The following is an 18,348-nucleotide window of genomic DNA, read 5'->3' as shown; positions in this document are numbered from 1 at the left end:
ATTTCACTCTGTATCAGTATATAAGCCTGATCTCTCTCCCCACGCCTAATGTGCTGTATAATTAACATCCTAGTCAACAGACAGAAAGACCTCTTCATTGGGTGGCTGTGATTTTCAGAGTGGAAACGTGGTTGCCAAGCCGACGTCACCTACCCGAGACACAAGCAGAGCACGTAGCCTTCTGCCACCATTACTGTAATGAAAAGGAGGGAGGAGAGGCCTCAACTTCTCATTATGGCTTTTTGAAGCTACAAAGAGGATTAATGTTGGAAATCCAGGGCTTTTCATGATGAAATGTTTGAGGAGAGATAACAGGTAGAGAGAGAGAGAGAGAGAGAGATCTTAGCTCATACATCTTTCTGCTACAGTCCCCTGGTTTCTGGGTTTCTGCCACCAATTCTTCCGCCAATTTAGAAGCCCTACATCACCTCAACTAATGTTCGATCAACAAAAATATTTCAACTCTGGCTTGATTCTGTAATTAAGAAAGAGTTTAATGTAACAGAGCTTATGCTATATTGACATGGTAATGTATTAAAGTCTATTTTCAGAAAAATAAATGAGAAAAAATCATCCTCTGAGACATGCATGATATTGATCACCAAATATATCACCAAAAATATTTTGTCAATATTTCCTCTGTTCTGTACAGCTTATAATTTTTATTATATCATTTTTTAATTTAATTTAATTTAATTTAATTTAATTTAATTTAATTTAATTTAATTTAATTTAATTTAATTTAATTTAATTTAATTTAATTTTTTATTTTTATTACCTATTTTATTTGTATAACAGAAAGAGTTGTAAAACACATCTCACTGCATTTTGTACTTTGTATGATTGTGTATGTAGCTAATAATGAATTAGATTTTAAAATCCAGTGATTTTCATTCATCTAGAATTAAGACGCAACACAATTCGAATACATTACTTGGAACAAACAGGTCACACACATGAACAAAACAGATCAAATATGAATAGAAGGCAAAATATTAGACTGGAAGTTTGCCAAAAACAGTTCACAGCACATCTGGGTGAAACTAGAGTTGTGCAACAAGGGACTTAGGCCCAAACAAAAAAAAGTTTACCCAAACAGGAAGTTTATATACAGCACAAACGTATGAAGCATGTGGCCGTAAGTGTGCAATCAGGTAGTAAACTTGTGGGCAGGAGAAAACACTGCGGGCAGGTACAAAGAAAAACGTAATTTTTTAACTGCATGAGCGGAGTTAAAATCACACACACACACACACACACACATCTGTAGCTGAGACCAATTTTTCAGTGAAATGGTTCATAATTCTTTTTTTCTTTCTTTCTTTCTTTCTTTCTTTCTTTCTTTCTTTCTTTCTTTCTTTCTTTCTTTCTTTAAAAAAAAAAAACCCAAACCCTTACGGTTAAGGCCGTGCCCACTTCTGGTTTAACTCTCAACACAGACACACATACAAATATTTGGAGCCCCTAACAGATACATCTTGCATTACCTCCGTAATCTAGATGAAGTCAAGACCACAGATTTAGCATGAACAGAACCAGTGATGAAAGATCTTTGCCGTTTGTTTACAAATACTAATAAGTTTCCTTCTTCAGCTTCATCATAAAAAGGACCCAGAGAGGGCTCTCATCCAGAGAGTCTAAAAACAGCCACAGGGCACTCCAGCAGCGGGAGGATGTGCAGCCATGACAACCCGAGTGTGTTGCACACAAACATCTCATGCCGAACACCAGCCATGTCTATTATCACCGTGATGTCAGGTAATAATCAGACACACACTCGCACGTAAAAATAGGGTCTGATTTATTGAAAGCACCAGATGAAAGGAGCGACAGCTAAATTACCTACTTGTACATACTTTATATTAATACCAGCAGCTTTTACAATTCTGCCATAAAGGCAGCGTAGAAATCACTTAGATGTCACTTAGCAGATAGAGCAGTGTAGCTATTGTAATCTAAATGGAAAGACGGCCCTTTAAGTGTGCTTGTGTGTGTTTCTGTCCATCATTCTGTCTGTCTGTTCATCTGTCTGCCTCTCTTTCTTTCTTTCTTTCTTTCTTTCTTTCTTTTTCTTTATTGCCCTCTACCTGTCTTTCTTTCTTTCTTTCTTTCTTTCTTTCTTTTTTGCCCTCTACCTGTCTTTCTTTCTTTCTTTCTTTTCTAAGTAAGGCTCATGGCCACACACACACATGCATACACATACACTAAGCAAATCCTGAGCTTTCAGCGATGGCTGCTGTTGGGACAAACAGCTTCCCAAAGGTGTCGCAGCAGCTGCTTTACTCCCACTATAAATAATCATGGAGACAAGAACACACACACACAGACACACACACACACACATGTATATATGTACAACTGCCAGTATCTAAAACAACTCCAGCACCCGAGAAAAAAAACTCTGTCCCTGGGAGAGATATTGAGAGACCTCCAAAAGCTACAAGTCCTGCAGGCCCACAGCGGAACAGATTAGCCAATACTAACAGCAAATTACAGCCATTTATTTTACCGTCTGTGTTATTGGTTTATTTCCCAGTGACAACCGTTGTTAATATATTGCTCCCTATGTCAGTTGTGATAGCATCTAAGTCTGAAATGTCAGATTTAGCTAAACACTGATTCTTATCTCCGCTCCCAGGGCGAGTTTGAAGGACACACCATGTAGGCCATATGTGGAAAAAAACAAAGCCTCATGTTTAGAGTCCAAAACACATCATTAATGGGAATATGAAGACTTTTTTGATCCTCGCAGATGTCTTACACAGAAATCAGCTTTATTGCCAAATACTGTGGGTTTTACATTACAGGGATTTGCCTTGGTGTATTAGTAGTAGTAGTAGTAGTGTAAAGCCAGGGTGAAAAACTACGAGAATAAACATAAAAACATAACAGAAAATTCTAATCAAAAGGAAACATTAACTGTATAATAGTGCGGTATAATAGTGTGCATATAAAAGTGAACCAAATGCTACATGCAGTGTACATTAGTGGACCAGTGCAAAAGTTCGCAGTCTGAGGTATGAAGGTACGATCTAGAGATATGAGATCTAAACATGCCTCAGTAAGATATTTCAGTCCCATGACTGTGACGTAAAAATCTAATAAGGGACAGATTTCCTCCTCATGTTATAATATTAACTGATGCTTATCTGGAGAGTCCTGTGTGGATATTAATACGCTCCTGTCGGCCAGCCATCTGTAAATCAGCTCCCTGTCATGTCCTCTCACATTAGACTGGTTTAACCCACTCTGATAACAGTTCTTTTATAAGCAGAGAAGCTACTACTTCATTTTCCTGTATGACTTAGTAGTATCGCTATTTTTCGCACTAAATATTACATAAATATTGGATTCTACAGCGCTATAATGGCAACTTTGACAATAAAGCTGGCTGTAATTCAATTCAGGGGTTTAGATGAATGCTATTGTTCCAATATGCCCTAATACAGAAGGCTGTTGGTATCAGAATATTTTCAGTTAGAAGCTGTTTATTCAATATTTTTAGAAATATGCAGATTTAGCCCATTGTAATGATCAGTATGTTTTCTGGCACTGGATAATATCTTTACTCTTCTGTCATTTTGAAGTAGAAAGTGAAGAGAGAAAGAGACTCTGGGAAAGAGAGTAGCTTTATGATAATGTACACTGGTAACAGGAACAATCTTGTTTTGTGGACAGTCCAAAACAACAAAAAAAAAAGTATGACACCATTCATTAATACATTAAAAATTCTAATCTATGGTAAATGATTGTGCTATTCTTAGAAAATAATCAACTTCTGAGTGAGAACAGGAACTCAGACATATCACATCATCAAGCCACTGGGTTTTTTTGTTTGTTTTTTTCAGGGACTTTTTTTCTGGCCATAGTCACCTCTCGCTCTCTCTCATCATTAGAAATGCATTAATAAATTTAAAATGAATACATGGAATTTCTTTATTTCACTAAAGCTGTTTGTGAAAATCTCCATTGTTAAAAGGGGCATTCAAATAAAACTTATTTAAATAAAAATTTTCTGAATCTTATCATATTTTATTAGGTAGTTGTTCAAATTCTTTTTAAATCATATACAACTTTATTATTTATTTTTTAATAATTTTACATAATATAAGGTTGTTGTTGTTTTTTTTGCCGGATTACATTGCAATAAAGTAGAAGACCAGTCTAATGCCAAATAGCATCATATACAGAGATAATAAAAGTGGCCCCAATACTGATCCTTGAGGAATACCCCACCAAATATTAAGCATTTGAGAAACAAATTCATTAAACACGGTGGAACGATTCCAATCTAATCCATGTCAAGACATTATGTTGTGTCAAACACAGGTCTAAGGACCGAAACCTTTCTACACATCACCCGAATTTGAAGCCTGACTGATCTCATTGATAATGTTATTGAGGAGAATATCATTGAAGTTTAATATTCTTCACAAGTATGGTCTCATGGGACTAGAATTGGGATGCTGCAGAATGATGGATTTGTAGGAGACACAGCAGCCCACGGGTTACCGATTGTAGATGACATGAATCAGGTGGCCATGTGACTCTGTGGCCTCAGCCTTATCTTATCTTCATGCTTCATCAGGGCTAGAGCCATCTTCCTCCTGCTCCTGATAAGAGCTGCCACACGGTCCAAATGTGCCAGAAGTCCTGCTGCCTTCAAACAACCTAATCTTATCTCAGCCTTACTGCAGGTATTAAACACACATGTACATACTGTATGTGTACACACCCACCAACACACACACACACACACACAAACATTGTATTGTCACATGTTCAAGAATAGAAAAACCTGACAATGACTATGATGATAGATATAACTGATAAAATAGTTGAAAACCTGCTGGTACAAGACGGGTGACGTTCTAACAGCACATTAAGCAGAGAAATTAGATTATTTTCTATTTATGCGTAGTCTCAACTATTCCTTAGAATATCTGTGATGTTATATGCTATACTTTAATTTAGTCGCTCTTTCTTATCCGCGTGTATGTGTGTGAGTGTGTGTATGTGAATTTCTCTCTCTCTCTCTCTTCCATCCTAAAGTTTGTGTCCTACTTTCAGGGCTCTTTGAAAAACAGTAGTTGGAGCGTATCGGATGAAAGATAGCACGAGATGAGAAGAGAGAGAGAGAGAGAGAGAGAGAGAGAGAGGGAGGGAGAGGAGAGGAGAGGAGAGGAGAGGAGAGCAGAGAAAGAGAGGCCAGTGGAATCGTGTGAAGGCTTGCCTCCTTTATCGCTCAGCCCGAGACGGCTGACTTTAAAAAGACATAGCAAACTCTCTTGAGACCAAAAGCATCCTTTGGCTTTAATGATCAGCCCTCCATGTAAATAGTGGGACACGGGCTTTCCACATCAGCGGTCCTCTTAGAAGACGGAGAGAAATTTTCCCTTTTTTATTTTCCAGTTTCTGTTTCTGCAGCCCACAAAGCCTAAGACTGCGACAGCAATCTATGATCCGTATGGCTGGAAAATTTCATCAGCCGAACACACTAGGCCACTTAGAAGAGAGCCAAGTGATTCATTCAGTGACAGTCTAGCTTAGATGTAAAACTGAAACTATCATGAGCCACCTGTCCCATATTGGTTCTCTTACTGAAATATATGCAAAGAATTTCTGGGTCATTTAAAGCCCTTGACTAGAGCGTGACTCCTCTGCACTAAAATAAGGTCAAAACTAAAAAGGACATTATATTATTGTGCTAATGGTTTGGATTGGTGTGTGTGTGTGTGTGTGTGTGTCTGAAGGGCACGGTGGTGCTGAATGTAGAACAGGTCTATTTTGAGGGCTGGTGTTGGTTCACTATTAAGGTCCAGACTGCACTGCGTCCCAGGTGTCACTGCAGCAGGAAATCTCATACAGTGACACCTCATCCCATTTAGATCAGACCCCTGCTGAGAGCTGAGCGCTGAGAGCTAGCTGTGTGTGCGTGTGTGTCTCAGGGTTTTAGGATAAAGGTGAAGGAGGATTTGGACCTGGTCAGATTATCCAACAGCTTAAGCCATGTGGCAGACTTTGTATGTCTGTGTGTATATATTGTATAAATCACTGTGTGTGTTTGTGTGCATGGGTGAATATATTTGATATTAATATGCATTTAAAATGTGGATGACTGAACCAAATAGGAAGACACATTTGTAAGAGGTCAAGAGGTCAATACACAGAGCTGAAGAACAATTTGTACTGTATGTTAGATATGTCACTGTGTATCTAACATACAGTACAAAAATATTTTTTAATAGGTGAAATTCCGTTCAATTCAATTGCGATATCTCCTATACTCCTATACTGTAAAAATGTACTGTATGGGAATTATGCTAGCAAACTTGTCTACTGGTTTTAATTAAAACAGCTACATTCGTTATCAAACTGCTCATTTTAATGATCTAATTGCTAGACTAATATTAGCTCGCTTGAAAGTGAATAGACTTGCTTCAATACATCAAATGTTAACATTCAAAATAATTTAAGCAAACAGCATAGCTGCCTAACGTTACACTAGTGATGTCACATGATCGAGCTTGTTATCGGTCTGATCAAACAGAGGTTCTTCTTTTGTGGAAATGTGGATGTCTGTCACTCAGCAAAGTGACGACCATTCACCAGTTTGTTCTTTGTCCACCACATACTCACACACACACACACACGGCCCATCATGCATTGCTGAGGGCTTTGGGCTGGATGGCAGCGAAACCATGTGACCATATTGTTAAGCTGTGCCCAGCTGGTGTGAAATCACTGGCACAGATATAAAGCCTCAGTGATGGGGTCACGATCCTGCTGTAAATAGCTCGGCCTGCCACAACCAGGACCCGCCTGCTCTCAGTCCTGGCTTAACATAAGCCCTCACTCACTAGAGAGCGAAAAAGACTGGAAGATGTATAGAGAGAGAGAGAGAGAGAGAGAGAGTAAAGCACATGCACTATAACCCATTATATTTGTCACTTCTCTGTGTATGTAATAGGTTTATGAGTCATGTGTATAGTCCCTGAGGAACTGTCATGTAAACATTACCTCAGAAGAGAGGCTCAAACAGAGGTGAACTAGTGTGTGCACAGCATAACTGTGTCCTTTTAAAGGGGAAAAATAATTGCCACAATTTGTCTGATGTTTTGCTTTTTGAGCTTTGCACTAGATCCGAGGATAACGCAGCTAACAAGCCATTTCTATAAGCCCAAGCCAAAATCCCACTTCAAACAGCACCATTACGCTAATATCATTTTTGAAATCAACTAAACAGCCGAGGTATTACACATGAAAGTGTAACTATAACCGGAACTATATGATCGTCTGATATGTTGCATACACTCTTCTGGCTGCATGCTTCAAAATATTGAAGGCTGTAATCTGACTGGATCTCTGCACTTTACAGCAGGGGGAAAAAATGCAGACAATCAGCTTTTCAGAGCAAAATATAATCATTGGACTAAACATACAGTCTTATTTGAAAGTTGTTTTTTTTTATATATTTTATTGAAGTCATTAGTGGTAAGTAATCAAGAAAATATAGTGTGTGGTTTTTGGCTGCATTTATTAACAGAATACATCAGACTCTAGTAAATGCTCGAGGTCTGGCATCCATAGAACTACCAATTTTCTGGTGTAATTTTGCCTTTAATGTTTGGGAGGTAGAACCCAGAGAGTGGAAAGATCCCAAATTATGTGGAGGAAATAAAAGTCATTCTGATTGTCCAAGATGGCTGCCTTAATAGAGTTACTGCATTCGGATATGTCCTGTTTTTCTTACAGTAATTACAGGAGGATTATAGCTCAAGATTTCAGGTGAGGCAGCCTACCATTACCTTAAACATCAAACATGATCGATTTAGCGTAAATAAAAACGACGTCTCTGCTTTGTCTTGTGCTACGTCTTACCAAATTGTGCTTTTCAGTCTTCCCTCACTGGTGCCTCTGTGATAAAGAAAGGCACTGCAGTGTCACCACAACCATTGCGACACGTGTCTGCTGGTGTGAGAGAGGAACAGTATCTCCCGCAGTTGCCTTGTTTGAACCGTACACTCACTGAAACTGAGCCTCGGCCACTTTTGGTCGTTCAACCCCTTAGCAGTTCAGATTACAGGAGATATATCAGGAACTGACCCCTCAACCCATCTCTGTCAGTTATTCTAAGAAGCAAATCAGTCAGCTATCTGCTGTATGCAGTATGTGCTCTTTATTTCCAAGCAGTGTGGTGTAATCACTGTGCCATGATGATCTCAGTCATGCATGTGCCAGATCTCTCTGATGCTCTGCCAGCTAGTTTTCCTGGAACAAGTCATATCTATAGGAAGGAACACCCGGCTTATCTATCTTCAGAACGGAGTGCGTCTGGTGATGTGGGGTTTGTTTTGGCTGGGTGCAGCAAAATGTTTTTGTGTGAGAATGAGCAAGAAAAAGGGGTTATGGTTAGATCATGGCTAGACAGCGATGAACAGAAAGAGGAAGGGGTGCTTGCAAAAATGTGCGGAGATGGCTCAATGCGAGAGAGCAGCATGATGAGTCTGTTCGGCTGGAACACGGTGGAATGGCTGGCAGTGCTGGCACGAAAGGACGCGAGAGAGAGATGTGATACTGCACCGAGGCCAAGCTGTCATCAGGCTGCCGCAGTATCCTAGCACATAAAAGAGAAAGCCGAGCATTAGACGCTTTGTGTCGAGCTGGGAGCTGCTGCTTCTATCCAAAGCCTAAGCTTCAGTATTACTCCAGCAACAAAAAGATCAATGTGAGAACTCAAATTCTCTCCATCACCACAGTGAATCGTACTGTACAGTGTGAAATTTCTGCCCAGTCATTAAGATGCTCATTGATAAAGCACTAATTCAAAAATTCTAACTGAAGGAATAAAAAAGGATACCAGACAAGTGGGGTTGTTTTGCGGGCTTTTAAAGGAGTACTCCACTGTTTCACAACCATGTCTACTACGTCTGTAGCATATGTGCCAAGGCAAGTACAAAGATAGATAGATAGATAGATAGATAGATAGATAGATAGATAGATAGATAGATAGATAGATAGATAGATAGATAGATAGATAGATAGATAGATAGATAGATAGATAGATAGATAGATAGATAGATCAAGCAAACAACCCAAGACGTGAGGCAAGATCAGAGTCAGGACCAGGCAATCGACAGTATAATATATGTAATAATAAAATGTATAATAATGTATAAATAGAGATACACACAACAAAAACAATAAGCTGATAAACATATAGTTATAGATAGATAGATAGATAGATAGATAGATAGATAGATAGATAGATAGATAGATAGATAGATAGATAGATAGATAGATATTATAGTTCATAAAACGTGAGTGATCTAAAAGTGCCTGTATACTGTCAGTGTGCTGGGATGTGATTGAGTCCAGATGTGTGTGTTTGTGTGTGTGTGTGTGTGTATGTGTGTGTGTGTGTGTGTGTGTGTGTCTCTGAGTATGTGATTAGTAATCAGGCAAGTGTGAATGTGAGAGAGTTTGGGTGTTGTAGTGCTCAGTGGCCAATTCTGTAGGCTGTGATACAAATATTATATAGAAGTATATTATACAAGAAAAGGTATTACTATTAAAACAATCTCTCTCTCTCTCTCTCTCTCTCTCTCCCACACTCTCTCTCTTACTCACTATTTCTCTTGTATTTAGTTAGTTACTTAGACACCTATTTAGCTAGTTATTTATTTATTTATTTAGTTAGTTAGTTAGTTAGTTAGTTTTGGACAGCAAGAACTCTATAGCATCCTAGATCCTTCACTATTACATTATACATACGTTACAGTTGTTCATATAAATAGGTTTTAGGTCAACAAGGTTTCTCTTCATAATGAAACGTGTCAAAAACATTGTTTGCAGTAATCAGGCATATGCTAGACACATGGCAGACTGAGACTGAGAGAATTTAAACGTGCTAAAATTGCTAATTTTCTGCTAGTTTAAATTGTTCTTTGAATATATTCCTGTTTGCATCATGTTTTTTGTGTCCTCTGAAAACGTATTCGTGTTACTATTTTGAGCTTTATCTACACACATCACGCCACGTTATCTCTCAGAGTAGAGCATCCATGTCATCTGCTTAATGTAAACAAATAGCTCGTGCAGACAAAATGGTTAATCAATCCCATAATGCAATGTGAAGTCGATTCTCAAGAACTATATTATACAAAGACTTGGGCAGTTACTAAATCAGCAGTCACTAGTATTTACAATTTATTAATTTGTGTATAAACTAATTTCTAGCTATTTTTTTATAGCAGATTTAGAGAAAGACTGCAATTATCAGTGTGTGTCAAAAGAACAGCATGTCTACTGTGAATATATGTATATATTTTTTTTAAATAGAAAATGAGTGATGGAGAGATAATTAGAAAAATAGAGCTGTTCATAATAATGAATGGAAAAGATAAAAAATAAAAATCTTCCTCTCATTATTATTATGAAATCTTTTTTGATTGAGTCGTACAGCATGGGCGTTTATTACTCATCATAGACCTACAACTATTTCACACAGGAGCACACACACACTCAGACAGGAACACTGAAAAAGCTTTCATGATTGCTATTTGTTTAAATCAAGTCTTTCTACACCGTAATCATGTTGTGTCTCTTCTGAATAGCGGAAAGAAAAGCCGTTCTTGCTGTGCACCAGCTCTTTCTTTCTCAAACCGCACAAAAACATACAGTTCTGTCTTTTCTCCCTTCATATAATTTGTGCTTGTGTGTACTTGCACACGCAATTGTGTTTCACACGCAGTTTCCCAGTCACTGCTGATGATCTGTTACGGATGAGTCAACCGAAATAAATTAACCCCAATTCACCAAATCCTAGGGTGCGTTTCACCAAGAGTAATCATCTGACACAACTTCTAAATGAAAGGCTGTGTGAGTCTACGGTCTAGGTTAGAAAAAAATGAGCCCCAGGCTTTACTTTATACTATTCTCTGTATTTAACGGCTCCTAAAATATGTGAATGCCAAAAACCGACCCTTATTTTTTACAGCTTCCCTTGAAATGTAAGGACAAGCCATTGATTATACATAAATATTCAATTATAACTTGTGGAGTGTAATGATTTCATTCACTATGTCATAAATTTTGCATTCCCCTTAGAATGACTCTGTTCTCTGAGCACTGTTCATTGCACTACTCCAGGATGATGAATTAGTTTCGTTTGGCTGGGCGTCCTGCCGGCCTTTTTGTCCTCTGTGACTGGCTGTCTGTGCGTGTGAACATGTGGGCTGGCGCAGGTGTTTGGGTAACTCTCCACATCTCAGCCACTTCCCCAAAACAATGACTGGCTTGTTTGTAGCCCAACCCTCCTCCTGCTGCGGCCCTGAACTGGCTTTACAGGCGCAGCGAGTACACACACATGACTAGTTGTGTTTGTCACATTTCTGCAGAAAAAGGAAGCAAAAGAATTTGCTAGCACATGTATTGGAAAATAGAGGAATATGTTGTATCGTCTTGAAGTAATTTTCCATTAACTGGAATTTTCCAGTTTTGTTAACTGTGATTTATTAACCAAGGCATGAATTTTGTTAAACTTTGTTTAAATTTTGTTAAATGTTTGTTAAACATTTAATAAATTTTTATAGATTTGTTTCAGATGACTCTGTAAATTAACTATTAAATAAAACTATTATATTAACTCTGTTAAATAAACTATTTTACAAAAAAAACAGAACTAGTGACATTATAATTCTTCATTATATATTATATATATATATATATATATATATATATATATAGATATAGATATAGATATATATATATATATTTATGAAGAATTATGTAATTCTTCATAAATTATTATCATTACTTCTTAGCTACATTAGTCCCTTTTTAAGCTGTATAAGCTTCTATGTTTTACCACAAATTGACTAAAATCTTTACTATAATGTTGTGACTCTGTGTCCAATTGGTGCAAGGAAAAAAAAAATGTGTAACTTGAGATTTTATTTATTTTTTCTTCCTTCTAATCTCATTACCACAGAAAAGTGCACCACATCATTTCCTGTGTTTTCTAATGAATAAACATATAAACACACACACACACACAGACTCTGTATCTCAGCAGTGCCCTTGTGAGTGCTGCACGCTAATGGAGCGTGTTATGGTGCTGATGAGAGCAGGGAGGCAGTTGCAGGTCGTTGACGTTTAGCAGAAACATGCCAGAGCTTCATCACAATCCTCAGCACAGTCAGGCAGAACCAGGAGGCACACCTGCCGAAAGACAAGGACCCAGTAAATACAGCAGGTTGCTATAGAAACCCAGGTGGAGGGCCGCATCCCCAACCCATATGGTGGAGGCGGTTTGAATGCAGATGAGGTGGAACTCCGGTCAGAGAGAAACGCTGAGCCGCTAACACCATGTGGGTCCATTCAGCATTACCATGACAACCAGGAAGCATGTGTTATGGTGGGTTTATTTCCTCTGTGGCGCCGGTATGGTTGGTGGCTTTCAGGATTCCAGCGGAGGTTGTTTGTTCCCATATTCAAAATGGGTTGTGGTGTCCTATGTCAGCAAATCAAGCTGCATACTACCATGTAGAAGAAAACACATCATGTCTTGATATGAAGTTATACCTCATATTGTATCACATACCTTTATATTTAATTGGGTTTCCATCCAGTTATTGTGAGGATCCAAAAAATCCTGAGTCCACTACCAGGAGCTGTATTATTATTGCATCATTTATCAAAAACTACTACAAATTTGACAAGTTACATTTCTCACATGTTTACATCATCCTTCACTAATATAAAAAGTGATAGCAGTAGGCAGAAGAACACATAATGAGGAGATGTAGTACTTGTGTAGTACTTTTGTCTCATAATTATGACAGAAACTGAGTTGACTTTGACTTTATGAGATTCGTAAACTCGCTGAGTTTTACCGATTTTTTTTAATTCTCTCGTGTGCAAATAGGCCAAATAAACACATATAATTAAATGATATTCTTCAAGCTATGCTACTACAGCCCACACTGCTACTGCTGTCATTTATTTTGATGACCAGAGATCCAGACACCAGAGCTGCATCCCCTTGGGAACCTTTTTATAGACTTGACTTGTGTAGTAGCTTAAACACATAATAGTTGGATTAGAAGTGCATGTGTGTTGCCATTTAAATAAAGCATATCCAAGCTGGCTAACTTCATAGCTAAACTGTCAGAGTCCATTAAGTATGAATTAACAGACAGCAGGCAGGTGTGCCTCGGCCCGACGAGAAATAGAGGGTCAATACAACCTCCAAATTAGCAGCACATCCTGAACTGTTTCACCAAATGTTTTATTTCTCTTATGTCACATCAATTTTTTTCAACACTAACGTTTTTCATATATTAAAGAAGACACGTCATCTGTCTGTAAAACATTCCAATAAACACAGAATGACTGTAACTTATCGAAAATGAACCAAACCTTCTGATCAGTCAAGCCTTGAGAACTCAACAGCCCTGTATTATAGTTTGTTCATTTTTCCAGTTCACATCACATGACTCATATTCATATTCATATTCATACGTTAATTGAAACAGTAATGAAACAGGTCCAATATTTAACCACTAATTCCATTGCCAGATGACTCACACTAACTAAACACCTAGACTTACACAAGTTCTAATAAGCACCAGGTGAACAGAACGGAGGCATATGGGTGGAACTGGAAATAGTTTAGACCTTTAAATAAATCTGCCCAATTTCTGAATCTTTACTTCCACCACATTTTATTTTTTCTTGAGTACGACAAGCAATCAACAGTAATAGATTAGCAAACGAATAAATGGTATGTAAATGTGTAGTGAAAGTTTTTTCTCTTTTTTGTGTATTTTAATTCTGTAAGAGTTTCCATTTCTTTAATAACTCACAGTCGTGTTATCAGATTCCGATACATTTCATACTATACCTGTGATCCATGTAAAATCTGATATCTTCAAGTCATATGGCCTCCTGGCTTCCTATGTTATAATAATGTAATAATGTTGTACATTCCCTGGTGGTCCAGTGACACAGTCATGGCTTGGGTTCGATTCCCAGGCAGGAACCCAAGCCAGGCACTGAGGGGTCAAATAGTCAAATATATGCCAAATCAAATATGTGGATTGGGTGACCTACTGTGGTGACCCTGAACAAAGAGCGGCTCGAATAATAAACATCAACTAAGAAAATTGTACAAGTATCATGGTGTGGTTTATAGATGACGCAGCTCTTGACAGCAGACCAGCAGACTATGTAAGTCTTTGGACTCTCAACATTGCAACATCTGTTATTATCAAGGGTCATTGCTCATTAGTTGTGAGAAATATTATAAGCCCAAATAAGCAGCCTAGAAAACAAAGCTCAAATTCTCACACATTACTCTGGCACAATTCACAATGAGAGTGTTTATCGCATTCAAGAAAAAGTTTTGCTGAAGTTCAAAGTGAGCCCAAATATACAGCATAAAAATCGGTGTTGGTGTTTGAATATGGCAGCTGTAATGAGCCGAGAAATTATTTTCCCCAATTTAATGAAGCCAAACCAGCTTTTAATTATGCATGAGCAAAATGTTCGCTCGCTGTTGGGGAGCAAAAGAGAGGAAATGGAGAGAACGACATTGGGGAGACATTTTTATAGGCTCTTGTTGTTGGTCTTCACTAGCCGTGAACCAAAAAACGGACGTGACGATGAAAAAATAAGCCTTGTAAAACCCCCAGCTCACCCTTTGTTTGGAGGAAAAGTGCTTATGTTATGACGTGTGCCCTTAACCGCATGCTTTCCAGCTTTCTTATGATATCAGTCAGGTCTGAACAACTATCTTCATTTCGACACCAACTGAAACTGCCAAAAAAAAACCTTTCGTGGTTGCAGTAGGCCATGTCCAAAGCAGCCACTTCTGTGCTACTGTACGTATTTTTTTGTACACGCAGGCGGTTTCTGAGACGCGGAACTGAAAGTGATACAGCAGAAGTGAAAGTGTGTAAGCCGGGGATTTCGCATTGCCGTTATAAGGGAGTTTTTTTTCTAAGGTTAGGTGGAATGTCATCACACAAGTGGCCTTTTGAAAAATGTTGCTTTTTGCTCATGTGGCATGGTACGATGACAGAATCTAAAAGCGAAAAATTCAATTTGGAATTATTTAGAATTATCTTTTACCATAGTTCTCTTGAACACCAAGTAACCTTATATACTGTGTGTTTGTGTTTTGCTTCCATAGTGCTGGTTACTGGGTGAAACAACTCAGCAGAAACCTCATCTTGGCTTCCTGTTGGACAAAGTACACAACAAGGGGTGTAGAAGGGATTATTATATAGAGACTAGGGAACTATTTAGGATTTAACATTCGACCGTTGCTCCAACTGCCAGCTAACAAACTGCCATGAGTCATAAATCACACTATTCTCTTTATATTTTTTTGTCGGCAGGAAATGCAGCTGCTTTATGGTTGTGTAGATGTAGCCAGTCTTACATCAGCGTGAAGAGACTGAAAACCCACTCAGATATGGATGAGAGCAGCAGAGGGGAAAATAAAATGTGGACAGCAAGATGATTAATATGCGTCCGCACAGGTGGTGCCTTCTAATTTATGCTGATGAATTCTGAGCCAGACAACATGATCTCTAATCAGTTTCTCATCGAGCAAATGGTCACTCCGTTAGCGGAAAAAAAACAACAAAAAAACAATCTACATTTCTGGCATAAATGAAAACAAAAATGATGCATGACATGTATTTTTGTGCATTATCATATTATCCATTTTTTATGTATGCACATACATTTGGTATTGTCTTTCGTTGTCTTCTATTATATTTCTATCATTTCGTGCGCCATCCGTGTAGGTTTTATGAAGCCGAGGCAGCCGAGGCGTGTGTCTGAAATAGAGCTGGAAACTGGAGCAGGCCTGACCTGCGAGGAACGAAAAAGAAACTCTGGCAACCCTATCCTCCACATGTGGCTTTAAAAAGCTTGAACAGCGCTGCCCAGGAGGACCACAGAGCCCCACCGCTGCCAGTCGAGATGATAGGGTAACCCAAAGCTCTCTGGAGAGGCTCCATTTCACCCACATAGCGCAATCTCTTCTCTTCTCACCATCCCTCGCTGCAGTCACCGTGGCACAGCTGTAGAAGATGCGTGATCAGGAAAGGGCTGACTGAGTGTTATTGGAAGAGGCCAAAGGCCCAGGGGATAGAATTAAAGCAAGTTCTGTGACGTTTTGGCAACCCTACTCTTAGTGACAGGTACAGTTCAGGGACATGTTTTTTTGGAAACACAAGTAGGGCACTGTTGAATCATAATGATCAGCCGTGTCTGAATATCTTATGTCCCATGAGAGGGCTCATTATAAGAACCCCAGAAGGTGTGAAAAGAGGGCTTAGTCTGTATTTGGCAACAACATATCAGCGAGAAAGAGGGATTCCACTGTGGCTAAACTGTTTCCCTGGTTACAAGGGCTAAACCAGGCCTACATCCTGTCTCAAGCTAAACATGGCGTTTCAGTAAGAATGGACAGATATAGCGGGAGAAGTGTGTTTGATGATGGGTGACAATTTAAAGCAAAAAGCAACAGTGTTTAATTGGGCCACCATGAGCTGTCCAGAGAGCTTCACTGGCACAGATTCTAGAGGTTTCTAGAAGTAGGAGGGGTGGAAACTGTCCTTCCCTAGCATATTCCCTCAGTTGGTGATGGTAGGTGGTGGTGAATATCTCAATCTCATCTCTCATAGGTGTTCATTAGGTTTTAGGCTAAAGTGTGAAGGCTAAAGGATAACATCATTAGACCATTCAGTGAGCCCTGGTGTCCTGTGGACGGAGGTGGGATCAAATTCTAAACTAATGCTCTCCTTACCCAGTCACCCAGTCTTGGTAGATGTCCTCTTGTAGACAGAGCAGTCATGGTTTTGCCATATTTTTCATATCTGTAACTCACCGGTATACAGATGTTGGATGACCTTGAGCAAGGCCCTTAACCCTGAACTGCTCAGCTGTATAACTGAGATAAATGTAAATGTAAGTAAGTAAATGTAAATGTAAATATTGTTGTAGTAATGGATTTAATGCAGCTCTATTCAATCCCTGATCAATATTTTTTCCAAAGATTGTTCTGGCAAAACTTGTGTTATTGCATGCAGGTTAAGTCTGTTCAACTAATTGTGTTTTATGGTGGTGACTGGTTTCACCAGAACTAATTTAGGTGAATACATTCAAAAATTGTATGATGATGATGATGATGATGATGATTATATTATTATTATTATTATTATTATTATTATTATTATTATTATTATTATTATTTCCTCTACACTTCAGTGTTATGGATTATGGAGCATGTTGCTATGTAACGTATATTTGTATACAGTCTTCTACAATCACCACTTATTCCACAATTCCACTTATTATCATATGCCACAGTCATAATGATGTGCTTGAATGGAGGAGTCTGTTGCAAGATCAACAGACCTATTCAGACTGAGCCTCCAGCTGCACTGCCACTTATCATATCTGTATATGGATGATGGCACTACATATAGCACCCTGTTAAGCATGTAGCAGGTTACAGGTCTGCGTAGACAAACAATAATAGTACCTTCAACTACATAGCCATCTTCTTCCATTAATGGCTTAGCATAATACAACAAAACATAGATCATTATGAAAGCATGGAAAAAAAAAAAAAAAATATATATATATATATATATATATATATATATATATATATATATATATATATATATATATATAAATATAAGCATGTCTTCCACTATATTAAAATTATTCAAATCTTTACAAAATTTTATTAAATGTTTTACTGAACAAGCTGCTTTGAGCTTGAAGTTATTAAAGAATATAAGATATCATTGATATCATTGTTTAGTTCATCATTTATATCTACATGATGTGGCCATTTTGGGTTCTGGTGATAATTAAGGAATATCTGTGAATCGTAGCATGAGAAATTGCTTTTCTTAGCATTCTTCAGTATGTTCTAAACCTTTAAACTCAACTTAAGGTTCATTGTTTCAAAATACATGTTATTAATACACATAATAAATCAAACCCGCAGTTGAATCATAACCTGGAACTTCATACACTTCCTAAATCTGACTGTTAAACATGACCTCAGCCTGACTAAATATATACAGTATATTTCGTGCCTTAGCTTTCATTTCCAATGTCTATTTCAGTGCTTTGGTGTTGCCTGAACATGCTGTGCTATCAACGTGCAATTAGCACTCCCATTTTGGGGAAAGGGACGCATGCTACAACCATAAGTCAGCCATTTTCTCACAGTGAAGTAAGCACCTAAATAGGCATGACGAAGTGAGATTTAATACTGCCTTCTTCTGAGGGTTCAGGCTTTATGCCATCATT

General features: G+C 38.2%; 1 long non-coding RNA gene across 1 annotated transcript; it reads left to right on the top strand.

Moving 5' to 3' along the window:
- Positions 1 to 1,123: 1,123 nt before the first annotated feature.
- Positions 1,124 to 17,574, top strand: LOC131360798 (uncharacterized). The gene is made up of 4 exons (XR_009205913.1): positions 1,124 to 1,758; positions 4,589 to 4,697; positions 15,197 to 15,548; positions 15,819 to 17,574. It is a non-coding gene; the product is annotated as an uncharacterized LOC131360798 (long non-coding RNA).
- The last annotated feature ends 774 nt before the right edge of the window (positions 17,575 to 18,348 follow it).

Source organism: Hemibagrus wyckioides, linkage group LG10 (assembly GCF_019097595.1).
Source record: "Hemibagrus wyckioides isolate EC202008001 linkage group LG10, SWU_Hwy_1.0, whole genome shotgun sequence".
Taxonomy (NCBI): domain Eukaryota; kingdom Metazoa; phylum Chordata; class Actinopteri; order Siluriformes; family Bagridae; genus Hemibagrus; species Hemibagrus wyckioides.
Note: the sequence above shows the minus strand (reverse complement) of the source record. Positions and strands in the feature narration are given on the sequence as shown.